The following is a 15,119-nucleotide window of genomic DNA, read 5'->3' on the forward strand; positions in this document are numbered from 1 at the left end:
TAAGCCTTTCTTGGCTCCATATATTTTCAAAATATTGAGATTTCAGCTACATCACATAGTTAGAAATTCCTGTGATTCTCCAGTTATTGTCCTTCCTAAAAAGCACCATGTGAAGAATCTCATATGTAAACTTAATTAGAGCTTATATGGGAATATTGCATGCACTAGGCAAATCAGAAAGGAATGCTAATTCATTTTCTGAATCAGGGTTTAAATTGACAACTCTGAATGTGAGCATCCCAGTCATTGGGGTCTTGGTAAAAAGCTCCAGTCTGTGAATTGTTGTGAAATATTAGATGAAAGACAGTATGAAGTTGTCTATTTGTGCAGTCTATTCAAAGTAATTTTGCTTTGAAATAAGTTTGCTGTTCCACTTTGAGAAGGCAACTTGTTTATGCAGCTGTTCCTCTTAGTGCTTTATATTGTATCTGGGCTTCCCACATTTGCATGCACACACATGCACACCCTGGACAACCCCAATTTCAGACTGTTTTTCTTAATTGTGATATACGTCTACACTAGAGCTTGGGGCTATTCTAAACATTTTTTTTTCTGAAGTGTTTTTTTTTTCCCCTGCCCTTCTAGGGAAAATGCTTTATCTGATATTTCAGCAACCAACTGCAGAGCATTGTTTTGATAATTGTGAACTATTTCCAGTGCCACCAGGCATTGTTAGCCTCCCTGAGTTTCAGCGCTCTGGAAAACAGCTGTTTAATGTGAAGGTTGTCACTGTCAGGCTTCAACTAGTGGCAAGGAGTTCTACAGTGAATGCTACTGAATAGGCAGAAAACATCATTTGCAAGCAATCCACCTTTTTTTTGTCAGTATTGAGCATAAAATTCACAAGCAAGTTAAGCAAATAGTGGTTTTCAAACCAGAAGCACTTAACCAAGGTTGATACTGTGGAATATTTGGAATATAATCTGCTTTTGGACTTGGGAGGCAGAAGTTTCCTGTCATGGGATTTTTACTTGAAAGGAAACAAGCATCTGGTAATGATTTTTTGCATAGTGAGTCACAGTTGCAGTGACTTTCCCATGACTTCTGCTTTTGGAATGTTTTTTGTTACTAGGATTTTTCTTCAACCCAATTTCAGAATCATAAGCTTGATGTTGTAAGATAAAAAATAGCCAGTACACAGTCAGTTCAGTGGTATTTTGGGGGGAAATTGGATCGTCTTTGTAGACCATTATCGAATGATAATTATCTATGTAATGCCACTAGCACTTGACTGGTCTTCGTCCTGAAGTACTTTGCATATTTGTAAGTGTTATGTACTGTTCTTTGACATGGGGACTTATATTTCCAAGAACAAATGTGAAGGTGCATGACAGCAGCTTCATTCCTCGCTTTATTAGGAACTGCCCTGTCTTTTGGGAAGGAGGAAGCAGAGGAGATCTGCGGAGCGGTTGTGGTAGATAGGTATCTACTACTCACATACGTATTTTGTGAATGCATGACAACTATGATTTTCAGATAAGACGAGGCTTGTACATACAGTAGAACCTGTTAATGGAGCGTTTGATATAAACGAAGAGATGTGGGGAAGTCTTGGCGCATTTCCTTTTCAGGGACTGATGACGTTAACAACCTAACTCTGCTCAGTGGAGTGCTGCGTCCAGTGTTGGGCACTAGACATACTTAGGCGTACCAGTGAAGTCCAGCAAAGGGCAACAAAGGCGGTGAAGGGTCTGGAGCACCTCCCCTGTGAGGGAAGGCTGAGAGAGCTGGGGCTGTTCAGCCTAGGGAAGGGGAGACTCGGGGGGATCTCATCAACGTGCATAAACACCTGCAGGGAGGGTGCAGAGAGGACAGAGCCAGGCTCTTTTCCATGGTGCCCAGTGCCAGGGCAAGAGGCGGTGGGCTCAAACTGGAGCACAGGAGGCTCCATTATCAGGAAGCACTTTTCTACTGTGCGGGTGATGGAGCACTGGTGGACCACCCCAGTGGTGGGGTCTCCCTGCTTGGATATCTTCAAAACCCATCTGAACGTGGTTCTGGGTAACCTGCTCCTTGTGGTCCAGCTTGAGCCAGGAGGGTTGGACCAGATCCCTTAAAACTGTTGTTGCACCTTTTTTATTTTTTTAAAAAAAACAAGACGTTGTGGTCAGTCAGGGCAGATGATTTTATTTAGCTTCTTGGAACGTATTTTTAACAAACTTAATACCTAGAAAAACTCATATTGTCCAAGGGTCTTGATTTCACAAGAGGGTCTGAAAGATCTTAATATCACCAAGCAGCATCTGTTGTCATGTTTTCTTTGCACAGGAGTCAACTAATACTAGGAAACTCTTTGTAACGTAGAAACAAAAAAGCTGTGACATCTTATTTTGTGATGTTGAATTGATCGTCCTAAAGACCATCTAAGCATCTGCTAGTAATTATGAAATTGTGCTAGTGAAAGCTACCACCATGTAAGCAACACATTAGATCTTGTTAATCCGACTGGGAATGGCTTAGAATCAAAGAAACTTCTGCTTGACCATGTACAGAGACAACAAACTAGAAAAAAGCTTTGTCTTTAATTTTCTTTTTCGTGTGTGTGTAGTTTCAGGTGTCCTGAAAGTGATCTGGTAATTAGTATTAAATGTAATTGTCACCTTGCTGATTCCTTCTTGCTTTTTCTAAGTCAGCAAAGGGGAAGCATGTTCAAAAAGAAAATGGCGTCAGTGCAGCTTTACTTAGATTCCTGTAACTGTATTCCCTTTCCTTCATCAAGCATTATTTAATTACTAAACTTGGCAGGTTTTATTATCCAACTACAAGAAAGCAATACCTCTTTTATTTTTCTTTTTTTTTTTCTGACATACCTTGCTGTAAGCAATGTTGGTACCTAATGTTTTGAGCTCCCTCTGCTGGTTTTACAACAGCAAACTAAAAAATCACCTGAGGTCTAAGATGGGACACAGGCAGGGACAATATTCAGGCAGATTTGTAAAATCATTCTCTCCACCACCCAATTCATTAAATAGGGTTTTAAAAGCAGACTGATTAAAATTTGAAATTAAAATGTCCTACACAATCTAGCCAGTCTTTTTCTGCAATAAGAACCTTATCCTTAGATCCGTGCCATGGCTCAAATATATACGTAACTGACTGTGTAGTAATGTAAAGCTGTTGATTTAAAGCATATTAAAATATTAATTCTTTCTCTCTGAGTCTCTTCTATTTTCAAATGAGATTCAAGGTCAGTAACTAAATGTATAATTAATTACAAACCATTCTTTTTTAGCTAACAGCTTCTTTTACGTTATGTATGGTGACTGTCTTTGTGCTCTGCATGTAATTAACAGCAAAAAAAAAAAGTTATTTCATGTATAATGACAAAGACAGCTGTTTGTCAATTATTTGGGCATTATGTGGCTACACAGGCTGGCGTTCCCAGTTTACACTGGCACCACAGTTCCTTCAGCATTGTTTCTTTGAGTCTATCCACTGAGGATTTCAGTGTTAATTTTTCTTGGAACAAATACCCAAAACGCATTCAATTTAGCACAGGATCCCTGTTTCTTGCATATTTTAATCAGGTTAGACTGGTAAATATGCATATTAGCTGATACTTATAAGCACTTCTCAGTCCTTTTTGCTTCAGCACTGTCATTTTCAGCATTGTAACATGTTCTAATAAAACACACATAAATACATACACACACGCACACACAAAATTAACAAAGGTCCATTTCCAAAAAAAGCTGTCAGTTATGTTTGTGGAATGATTTAGTGTGCCACAAGGTGTACAACAAAGGAAATGAAATTTCTGTATACTCAGTAATACTGTATTAGGTTTCACGTGTGTGGTTCACTGTTATCTTTGTAAATTTGTCTTTTTTACCCTTCTCCACAATCAAGAAAAGGGCAGAGAGTTCTCTAATATGTTTCTAAAATACAGTTGCTAGTTAAATAGTTAATGATCAAAAGCTAAGCAAAACATGGCATGGTTATAGGAGCCAAGCATGCCACTCTAAAATCGCTTTACCTACAGCTAAGAAGTAATGTGAATTATTGAATTGTAGAGCATGTGACAGGAAGGTCAATGGACGTTATTAGTCATTTGCTTGGGGATATTATTGCACCTTGGCAACTGTGTTTTTTTTTATGGCTGTAAAATTGTATCTGTACCCTCCTAAATCAAGATATACCTGTAGAGATTTCTTTAGGCTGTAATTCTGCATTGCGTGTTGTCACGCAGAAGAGGATGGAGAGGTTTTGGGTGCTTAAAGCTTCTAATCATGAAGCTATGTAATAATGAACTGAAATATTGGTTAAAATATTAGGTCTAAATAAAGCCATTTCTAAAATACAAACGACTTAAACCTGTCAAATTAGATATTTGAAAGAAAATGGATCCAATTTTTCTACTGGGTACAGGTAAAAGTCAATGAACACCAAGAACTTGTGGAAAAAGTACGATATTAAATAAAAGGGTGGTAACCTTAGCCACACAAGTGTTTTTTTTCCCTCTTTTTTTTCTTAAATCCATTATTTGATTAGATTTTTCTCTTCTGCATCTTTGTTTAGAAAGCACCCATGCTTGGAGCTGCTTTTTTATTGTGTGCAGTTACACCTCAGAAAGTTTGTTTCATTTTGTTTAGCTAGGCCCCAGGGAAAGTGGGGATTGCAGTCATGTCAGTAACCAGACTTTTCAATCCGATTGTGTGGCATCCTGTGAAAAGCTAAATCCTATAACGTTGGATTCTGGCATTCAGCCTGAGCCCGGTGGCCAATCCCTGTTAAACAGTGCAGCTGTGTGTCAAGAGATGTTCCTGGGAAAGAGAGACAGAGGGTGAGAATATGCACAAAGAGTTAAGAAAAGATCTTATGAGATGATAGGACAGACTGTGGTGATCAGGTGTGGGTCTGCGTGTGTTGTTTCTGGTTTCCTTCCTTCTTACCTTAATTTCCTTATGGACTTGGTCTGCAGATCAGCTAACCTTGCTGGAATAAACTCTCATATGCCCTTATCAGTTGGTGATATGAAAGGGTTTGGGTCTCATTGCTGCTTTTGTTTTACCTGTATCGTCTTGTTTATGTATTCCTCCTTTTATTATTATCACATTGCATTGAAAAAGCACCTTGACCGGATAACCTTAAAGGAGCAGACACATACCTCTACACAGAGACAGTGATTAATTTATTTTGTATATTATAAACATATATTAAGCTCCCAAGCATGTAAATATTTGAGTGGGGTTGTAATATACACGGTATGTCACAGACATAGTACATCATATACATAGTATGTTATATATACAGTCTTGGAAAAGGTCTAGCCTTGACCTAGACCAAAATCTTGCTTGCTATTCTAGAAGGTGCCTGTTGGCACTTTTAAGCCAAAACATTTTTTACACTGTACATAAAATGTATGCAAAAACTTGCCAGAAAAAAAAAAATGATAGGTGAACCGCTCTTGTGGGATTGGAGGTGGTACCCTCCAGCCATCCACACTGCCAAACTGGCCTGGCCCCAGCTCTGTGTTCTTCTGAAACTTGCTATGTTTTGTAAAGGAAAGAAGGAGGAAAAAGTATCACATTGAAGTAAAACACAAGAAAGTTCCTAGCTGGAAAGCTGAAAAGCATGGAAGATGTTAGCAGTTTTGTATCTTTCCCTTATAGGACTGATGCTACCTCCATTTTTAAAAAGCATTTCAATGGGAGGCTCAAAAAGATTTTTCTTACATCATCAGCTTCTCACTCAATAAGCTTGTGTGGTATATGTACATACGTACGTATAGTGGTCTAGCTGCCTTCACCCTGTGCATGTTTTCCACTAGCTAATCTTTCTGGAGTTAATTTCCCCTCTGAGTTTACAGGCGCTGCTCCTGTGAATGACACCCCAGAAAACTGCTAGGTTTTGTCCCCATAGCCCAGTCTGCCAGACTGAAACCCTGTAGGTTTTTATTTTTTAAAACTTGTACTGGCGTTAATGTAGTAATTGCACAAATGGAATGCAATCTAAATTCTCCTTCAAGCACATATCTAGACGTAGATTCACACTGAGCAGCCTGCATATACATGCTGTACTGGCTAGATTATTCTTTACCCTGGTTGTCTTCTGTGTTTATGAAAGGCGTAGGTGCCCCTCCCTCTCAGTTCTTCTGAATTTCTTGGCTGAGTCATAGCAGACTTCCACTCCTGCCTTCCTAGCAAACTGTGTTGTTGGGGCTTTTTCTACTTTTTGTAAGGCCCTTGTTGACCTCCTAAAAACTTATTCACTTCTCTGGTAAGACCAGTTTTCCCTCATCCCCCGCTTTGTCTTCATACTGATTCTTCTGTGCTATATTGATTTAAAACCTTGGCTGCCTGTAGGCATGTTTCTGGTAGTGGAAGGGTCTCCTCTCCTGCAGAGCCACCACCATTACCTTTATTGCTTTGACAAGAAACACAGAGCACGTGTTGGTATTACCAGCCTTGCTCTTCAACTGAAGGCTGAGAGTGCAAGTGGTAGAAACTGGCCAGCAAGACTAAGGTTTCTGTGGTGCTCTTCCCAGCAAAGAGTACCACAGAATATTCTTCATCAGAAAAAAAAATAAAATAAAAAAATAAAAATATTCACATATCCCAGAAGCAGCCTGAGATCTCTGATAGTTCTCTCACCTTTACTCCATTATCTTTCTACCTACAGTGACTACAGGAGACAGTTATCAGGGATCTGGGTTGTGTTGATCTACGCAGTGATTTCCTGCCTCCTCACACATTATCAAATGTTCTGGCAATGCTCCATGTATCTGTGTGTCAAAGGCCATAAAATAATGCTATTGCCTATGCATAATCCAGTGCCCTTCCTCTAAGCATAGGATCGATCTCTTTACATAGCAGTGTGGTGGTTTTACTCGGACGGGCAGCCGAGCTCCACCACAACCGCTCTCTCACTCCCCCTCCTCAAAGAGGAATGGGGAGAAAATACGATGGAAAGGGCTCAAGGGTTGAGATAAGGACAAGGCGATCGCACAGTAATTATCATGATGGGCAAAACAAACTCAGCATAGGGAGATAGCAAGATTTATTGCTAATTACTAACAAGCTAGAGAAGTGAGAAACAAAGGAAAGAAACCAAAAGCACCTTCCCCCTCTTCCACCCTCTTCCACCTCCTCCCCCCGAGTGGCGCAGGGGAACAGGGAATGGGGGTTATGGTCAGTCTATAGCGCTGCTTCTCCGCCGCTCCTTCTCGGTCACTCTCGTCGCCTGTGCCGTGGGGTCCCTCCCACGGGACGCAGTCCTTGCTGAACTGATCCGGCGTGGGCTGCCCACAGGCAGCAGCTCTTCAAGAACTGCTCCCACATGGCTCCGTACCACGGGGTCCATCCATCCCCCAGGAGCAAACTGCTCCAGCACAGGTCACCCACGGGCGGCAGCTCCCCTCAGACCCCCTGCTCCTGCGTGGGCTCCTCTCCACGGGCTGCAGCTCCGGCCCGGGGCCTGCTCCTGCGGGGGCTCTCCATGGGCTGCAGCCTCCTCCAGGCCACATCCACCTGCTCCACTGGGGGCTCCTCCACGGGCTGCAGCGTGGAGATCTGCTCCGTGTGGGACCCATGGGCTGCAGGGGGACAGCCTGCTCCATCAGGGGCCTCTCCACAGGCTGCAGGGGACTTCTGCTCCGGCACCTGGAGCACCTCTCCCCCTCCTTCTTCACTGATCTTGGCGCCTGCAAGGCTGTTCCTCACTCCTCTCACTCTCCCAGCTGCTGTGTGGTGCAGCGTTGTTTTTTTTCCCCCCCTGTCTTAAATATGCTCTTACAGAGGCGCAAAACAACATCACTTATTGGCTCAGCTCCGGTCAGCGGTGGGACCCTTACCAAACATGGGGCAGCTTCTAGATCCTTCTCACAAAAGCCACCCCTATGGCCCCCTGCTACCAAAACCTTGCCACGTAAACCCACTGCAAGCAGAAAAGCTATACAAAATCTAAATCAGATGCAAGAGGTCTGGATGCATCTTTGGCAGAAATTTGGGTTCCCCCAGTGCCTTCAATTTGCCTTCTGGGTCAATTGCCAGATCAGCTCTCCTTCAGAGGTGTTCTTGGCAACAAATTTTTGTTTTTAAGTGCTGAGGGTTTACAGTTTGTAGAAAAAAAATATATATATATATCTTGCACTTGGAAAGAAGTGTTTTTTTCAACCAAGGTTTTCCCAGAAAACTTTTAAGATCTTGAATATACCTCTAGGAGGAAAACCATTTTCTGTCCGTACTACGTGTTTTCTTATTTGCAAAAACTTTCTCATACCGAGGTTTCTGAGATTTAAGCAGAGCTTTTGTTAATGCATCAAAAAAATTCAGCTGTATTTGCATTGCAACCCTCAACTCCAGAGAACTTTTGGGAGTAACCTAAAGGACACAAATCAATATAGTTTTCCTGGCTTTAGTCGCCTGTTCCTCTCTAGAGTCCCCAAAGTTTCCATACCCAAAGGCTATTGCAGTAAATATCTAATCACACTTGGCACACTAAAACATTGGATAAACAGGTAGTTAGTTACTGTGTCTAAAACTAACTTAAAGTATTACCATTTCTAAACATATCTTGCCTATTTCTTTTTCAGGGACCTTACTCAATGTCCCAGTGGAGGAGATTTTTCACAAGTACTATTGCTCAGCCTGACAGTGATCAATTCAGATCCATTCACCTTCAGAGAAAGAAGTATCACAGTCACTGCTTCCTGGTTATTTCCTGAAACAGAGGCTTGAGGCTTCTTTTAGATTTCAGGGACCAAAGTGTTTTTATCCACATATTTTGAAATTGTTGTTCCAGCATCCATAATGTCCCTTTCAGTAAAGGGATTGATTCACATCTCTCAGTCTGCAGGCTATTTTGACGTCACATTTAAGTGTTGTATCAGAAGAACCTTTGCTTTATAGCGGTCCCGAACCGTTCCTAACCCAGATTCGATTCCCTCTCTTTGTTTTTCCATGAATGCACAGAGTCTTTAGTAAAACTGGGATCACAGTAAGTGCTCAGTGCAGGCAAAAGGGGAAGAGCTGAATGGGATGACCAGCTCACAAGATTCCACACCTCAGAATATGATAAACTCAGTGTTATTCTGAAAGTCCTGGACTTTGTTGCACTCTACTACCACTCCTCAGTGTGCCAGCTATAGAGCTGCCTTGTCTCTTTGGGAATATGCCCTGAGAGACTGAGGCTTGAACTCTCTGTACTTTAGAAGACTTTCATGTTCCCACATGTCTGCCAGCCCCCATAAGGTCCACATCATTTTGGTACTGAGATCTCATAAGGCTCTCCAAGTGAAAAACTGTGTCTCTGTCTTTGCTTCCAGATCTTCTGTCAAGATGCTAAACCAAATTCTTTGCTTGCATCTTAGTTTGTACCTCAACTTGGATGCAGGAAAGCTCTGAGAAACACAATCGTTCAATTCTCATTTTTCAGAAAAACCTACAAAGCAAAACAGTTGATGCCCACAGACTGAGGTTCAGTTATATCCCTATCTCCTATCTTTGTTTCTTTTCCCTGAACTTTGTGTTGCATTTTGGAATCTGGAAAAGCTCTCATTTTTCTGTAAGAAGTAATCATAAAGTCCTTTGGCAGCTTCTTTTACTTTTCATTGTCTACTCTGTTTAGCTCTGTTCAACTACGAGTGTTTTGTTTTGTCTTGTTTTGCTACGCCTTCCTAGACTCTTCCTGTGAACTTCCTGTCACTTTCTCAACAGGATTTAAGCATGGGTTGCATTTTCGCTGCACTCTAAGCCTACCTTCCTGCTGGCTGTCACAGTTCTCTGGAATGTAGTTTCACCCTTTCTCTTGTGCCAGAGCTACTTTTGTCAGAGACCTCATGCCTCAGCAAACTGGCAGGAAAAAATAAAAAATAAACTGACAAAAGGAGATAGCTTCCCGTTGCATAATACAAGGCCAAAGATGACCAAAATCCTATAAGGAAAGAGAAACAATGCAATGGAAGTCAGCAGGCTTAGGGCTTTAATTATCCTGCAAGAGGAAATATTTTGAGCAGCTTGTTTCCACCTTTATATATTTATGATATTTTCTTTCCTGGTAACAGTTAATTCTGTTATTTGGGTGGGAGACAGCCAGGACACATTCATTTTCTTCCTTTTCTTTTTTTTTTCCCTTAGAACAAATTATTTGAGATCAAATTTCAAATGAATCTTAAGGTGGTGCCAGAACATAATCATCCAGATTGAGTGAATCCATATGTTTTCTTCTGAATGGCTAAAAACGTGAAAGCTCTCCTTTTGATCCCCCTCTCACTTTAGGCATGCTTTGTCATAGCATCAAGACAAGGTGCACTCGACCCTCCTAGTCTGTGCCCAAAGTAGGATGCCTCAGTGGAAAGCTGCTTAAAACAAAAGTTTTGAGGGAGCCAAGGCATAGCCCTAAAGTCTAATTAGGATTTTGTTCATCAAGAGCCCGAGAGGTGCTGGCAACATTCATTCAAAATAGGTGCCTCTTTACAGTGCAACAGCCCGGCAGCTGGCCTGGCTTTTCTTCAGGTGGGAAGCCAGGGATCCTCCCCCAGTCACTTTAACATGGGCACTGCCTGGACTTACCCACAAAGTGGTTGCTTATGTTAGGTGTCAGCTCAAAGAAGAAAGGGAAACTATTTACACCCCGCTGTTGTAGGATGCTCATGTTTACCAGAGGTGCTTTTAAAGTCATTTCCCAGTGCCTTCCATTACCTGAAATAACACTTAATATCTGATCAGCTAATGTTCCTCAAGTCCCCTTTTCAAATAAGAATGACCTAGAGAATTTATCTGTTTTAACCTCCTACCCCTCACCCTTGGAAATTCCCACACCAAACTCTGTATCTTCCAAGAAATGCTGTAGCTAAATGTCAGTATTTGAGGAAGTTGTCTTTTGTCCTCCTGCCACCGTGACCTCTTTGTTAGTGCAACTATTTAGCATCCACAACACATCCAAGCATCTTAAATTAATGTTCGCTTTTCAGATATAAAGACATGCTGTGTCTTAGAAATAACATTCTGGTAGACAAGCTTATCCATAGCGTGCATTTATCTGTCTGTACAATCACATCTCTGTTTTTGCTGGTTATGAAAGCTGCTTGAAGTAAGCATGCCATCACTGATTATACTTCCTCTCTGTTTCTAGGAGACTTTAGTTCATCAGACAGTTACTGTAAATGAATCACTAAAACTTTTTTTTTTAATTTAAACACTGCAGCATCCTGAAATACACATGCCAGAATGGGCTCAAATATATTATGCTGTAGGAAAGTCTATTCTAGTTGCTCCATTTACCAGTAGATATCCTAAATAATGGTCTAATTCAGAAAATGCAAACCAGGTCAAGGGCAGGAGGTGTTTCTGCCTTTCTTCCTGATCTCTTCTTCTTCCTTTGCACAGGCACAAACAGTATAATCTGAGCCTCATATACATCCAACTTACTGCTATGCCTGTGAAAGGGAGAAAACAACCTGCAGAGAGCTTAGCAGGGCCAAGCTCCCACTGTAATACATCTTATTAAGTACTAAACAGACAAAAATGTTTCCTACCTTTTGCCTGACAGTGAATGTTAACTAAAAACACTTCTGTGTGCTATAAAAATCAAAACACAAAGTATGACAGAGTCAACTTTCCAATGAAAACTCAAGAATTGGCTAAAATACAACTGAGGAACTCAAGAACTGGCTTTTCTTGTGTGATATAACTGCCTTAGATCTATTTTTCACTTTAAATTATCTCAGAAGAGCTTAGGGAAATGTACTGAGCAAGCTAATGAGCTTTAATGATCTTTAGGCCTCATTACACATGAGGCATTTCTGATTGCGGTCAGGCATTTCTGATTGCGTACTGCTGTGGGAATTCCCTCCAGTCAGAGGCAGGTCCTTTCTCAATGGTGGTATTGAGCTAACAAATTCCCAAACTAGCATGTAACTATCTTACTGACAGAATGGCTGATTTCTGAGAGATGGTGAAGAATATCAAGCTCAGAAAAGAGTTGCAGGGGCTACTTAAGTTGCTGGCTTTGGAAACCTGTGCTCGTGTGCATGCCTCATCATGGTCCTTATCTCGACCCTACTTCTAAAGTCACCAGAACACCAAGTTTGCATGGTCAAATGCAAACCCAAGTATTTCTAAGACTTGCTGAGGTCTGAGCAGGGTCCAGGCACTGCTCGTAGCTGTGGGTGTTCACATCTTCTTGTGGGGTGAAGACTGCTGTACCCAGGATTTCTTTCTGAGAGCAGGAATCACTGCAAAAAAGCTGTTGGGAGAGCAGACCAGATACAGGTGCTAAAGAACAACCGATAGGGAAGAGAAGTGTCACATGAGGGGCCAAGACTTAGGTGGCTGCATCAAGGGACAAGAGAGAGAGAATAAAGAGATGTTTATCAACTTCACAGCATCACCCCAAATCACCTCTTTCCATGCATTTTTGAATAGATACAATGCTCATTTGCTCTCTCAGACACTCAAAGACGGAAGGGAGGGGTGAATATCAACAGAATGGGATGTCTGAATATCCCATCACACCCAACAAAAATGCAATAAAATCATTATCCCCAATATCAAGATATTAAGAGTATTTTTTTAATCTTGTGATTTGTTTTTAACTTTTGAAGTTGGCCATATTTGATGGCAACACCTGTGCCTTTGCAGGTTGGGAATAAGAGCATGAGGTGATAGAGCCGGATGCCTTTAGCCATTTGTTGTGCAATGAAGGTTCCTGTCACCAAACCCTTGTGAACAGAAAGGAGCTGCAGAAGGCTGAGTCTGTCAGACGCTGGGGACAATATTTTTGTTACTCCCACTGGGAGCTGAACTTCTAAAAGAACCGAGATTTTTTCTGAACTGGAAATGCACATTTAAATGCTTAAATACCCTTAGGACCCAGATGGCAGATGAGAGGCCAGATCATTCTAGCTTTCTCCCACAAGTAAGTAGAGCTCCCACAGCAAATTTTGCAGGCTGAGGCTTTGAGGCTTTGCATCCAAACAGACCACCATCCAGCATGGTTCTCCTACAAGATTTATATATATATTTACGTCAGGACAAAGTCAAACAATTACATTTCCCTTCCAGGAAGGGGTTTAAAAATACTTTAAAATTTCTTCTTCTGCCTGGTTTTCTGACTGAGTCAGCCCTGGTTGTCTGCATTATGTGCCTAGAAGAGGGTGAACGAAGGGATACAGAGAAGGTGGCTGATTTTCCTCTTATATTCCTTTGGTCTCAAAACTGTCCACCTACTACTACTCACTATCTGATGCGTGAGGTGTCCCTGGATCTTAGAATCAATGCATTTCATCTCTGTATCTCAAATGTAAAAGAGAAATGTGTTACTTTTTGAGAAATTTCTTATCATTTGTGGATTCAATTTTTTTCAAGATTCTGTGCTGGTAATTCAGCTGCAGGAAAGTAATTGCCTTGATATTGCTTAGCTATCTTCATTGGTGCGTTGGTTTCAGCTTCACAAGGGTGGACCCAAACATCCATGCATAATAACCAGCAAGACTGGGATTTTAAGGTAGAAAATTGCTTGCATAGGTGAGATATACCCCGAAGTACTTATTATAAGTACTTATTATGTCAATTTATTGCCATTATGTGCCATAATTAATCTTTTTTTGCTACATATAAGACTTCTCAGTGATTTTTTTCTTTTAAGAGCTTGTAACTGGCAGGGATATATTGGAGCTATTTCTCTGCTGGAGTGTATTTCCTTCTACCTCTACTTGCTGCCTTCACTTTCTCATGGTGGTAGGTTTGTTGAGGAAAGGAGGCCAGCGAGAAAAATGAATTTATACCTTTCTTTCTGATTTGGCACTAACTTTGCTTTTTGCTCTCTAAACTCAAAGAAAAGAAAGCAACATACATAATTATCTCTGAACTCTTGTAAGTTCTACAGATTTCTTGGGTTTATTCTCTCTTTTTTTTTTTCCCCTCCTGCAGCTCATTGAAAAGATCAGACATTGCATTGATTCAAATACTCTCTTTTCTCCATCTTCATTAAATCACTGTTTCTTCTCAATTCACTCCTCTCTCTGTTCAGCTCTACTTAAGCTACCACTGTTGGTGAAAACCACCTGTTTCCTTAACCTTTTTTTCATGAAACACAACCAGTCATCTTGATGCCTCTCCTAACAGCCATTTAGACTGTAAGAGAGTAATTTCCTTGGGCTTTGACTTAAAAGGAAGTTCAAGGTAGCAGAAAGATCAGCTGGAACAAAGTCCAAAGCTTGTAAAGTTGCCTGTCTGGTTTGGCAAAGGGAAAACACACACTTGGTTATGGGATTCCTCCAACAGTTACAGTAAATACAGGTCTTTCAGTGCAAGGGTGGAGGGAAACCCCACAATTCACATTTTAAAGTGCTTTTCAATATACGTGACCTTCCTCTCTGAATCAAAATTTCTTTAATGCATGACCTAGAGATGCCACCAAAATTACCGTGCCTTCTGGACATGCTCTGCCCAGCCATTTTGCTCTTTAGGTTTCGGAATCACAAGCGGCCAATGGCTTTCTCAGCTACCCACTTGGCTCCACGTGCCCAGAAACGCACCGTGAGTCACGCTAATGCTGCGTGACCAAAATTCCTTCGCTGGCTTCAGACATTATTAATAAAGGATCTGCTTCTTTGTACAGGCTGGTCACTGGGGAAATCCCAAAAGCGAAGCTTGTGGAGCAGAGGGTTTCAGTAGAACAGCAGCACTCAACTGAGAGGTGAGTCACTCTTCCCAGAAGGGTTCAAAAGCAGGTCAGGCATGTTCAGAAAAGGGCTTTTGGCTTTTTTTTTTCTCCCCCTTTTCCCCTCCCCTTCTGTTTATGCTTGTGTCTAGCCATTAGCATTCCTGTCAGTGTTAAAAGCCTTCAGCTGAGATTCTGGCCCTTTTTACAACTGTACCATGAAAGAGCAGGACCTTTGCACCGAAAACTTGCACTATGATCAGGCCATACATGGGGAAGGGAAAGGCAGGAATCTTTTTTGATCGAGGAAGAACTGAAATGCGAAGAATGAAGTAATTCATCCAAGGTTACTTGGAAACCAAAGCTGTTGAAACCAAAGCTGCTCAGCCTTATCTAGTGCTTTGCTGCTCTTGCCTGTTTACCTTTTGCTGGAAATAGGATGCCTGTGTTGTCAACCTCACTGCCTTTAGGCAGCCAAACACCACTTTTATCAATACCTTCTGAGAACGAAGGAA

Source organism: Cygnus atratus, chromosome 1 (assembly GCF_013377495.2).
Source record: "Cygnus atratus isolate AKBS03 ecotype Queensland, Australia chromosome 1, CAtr_DNAZoo_HiC_assembly, whole genome shotgun sequence".
In the NCBI taxonomy this organism is placed as follows: Eukaryota; Metazoa; Chordata; class Aves; order Anseriformes; family Anatidae; genus Cygnus; species Cygnus atratus.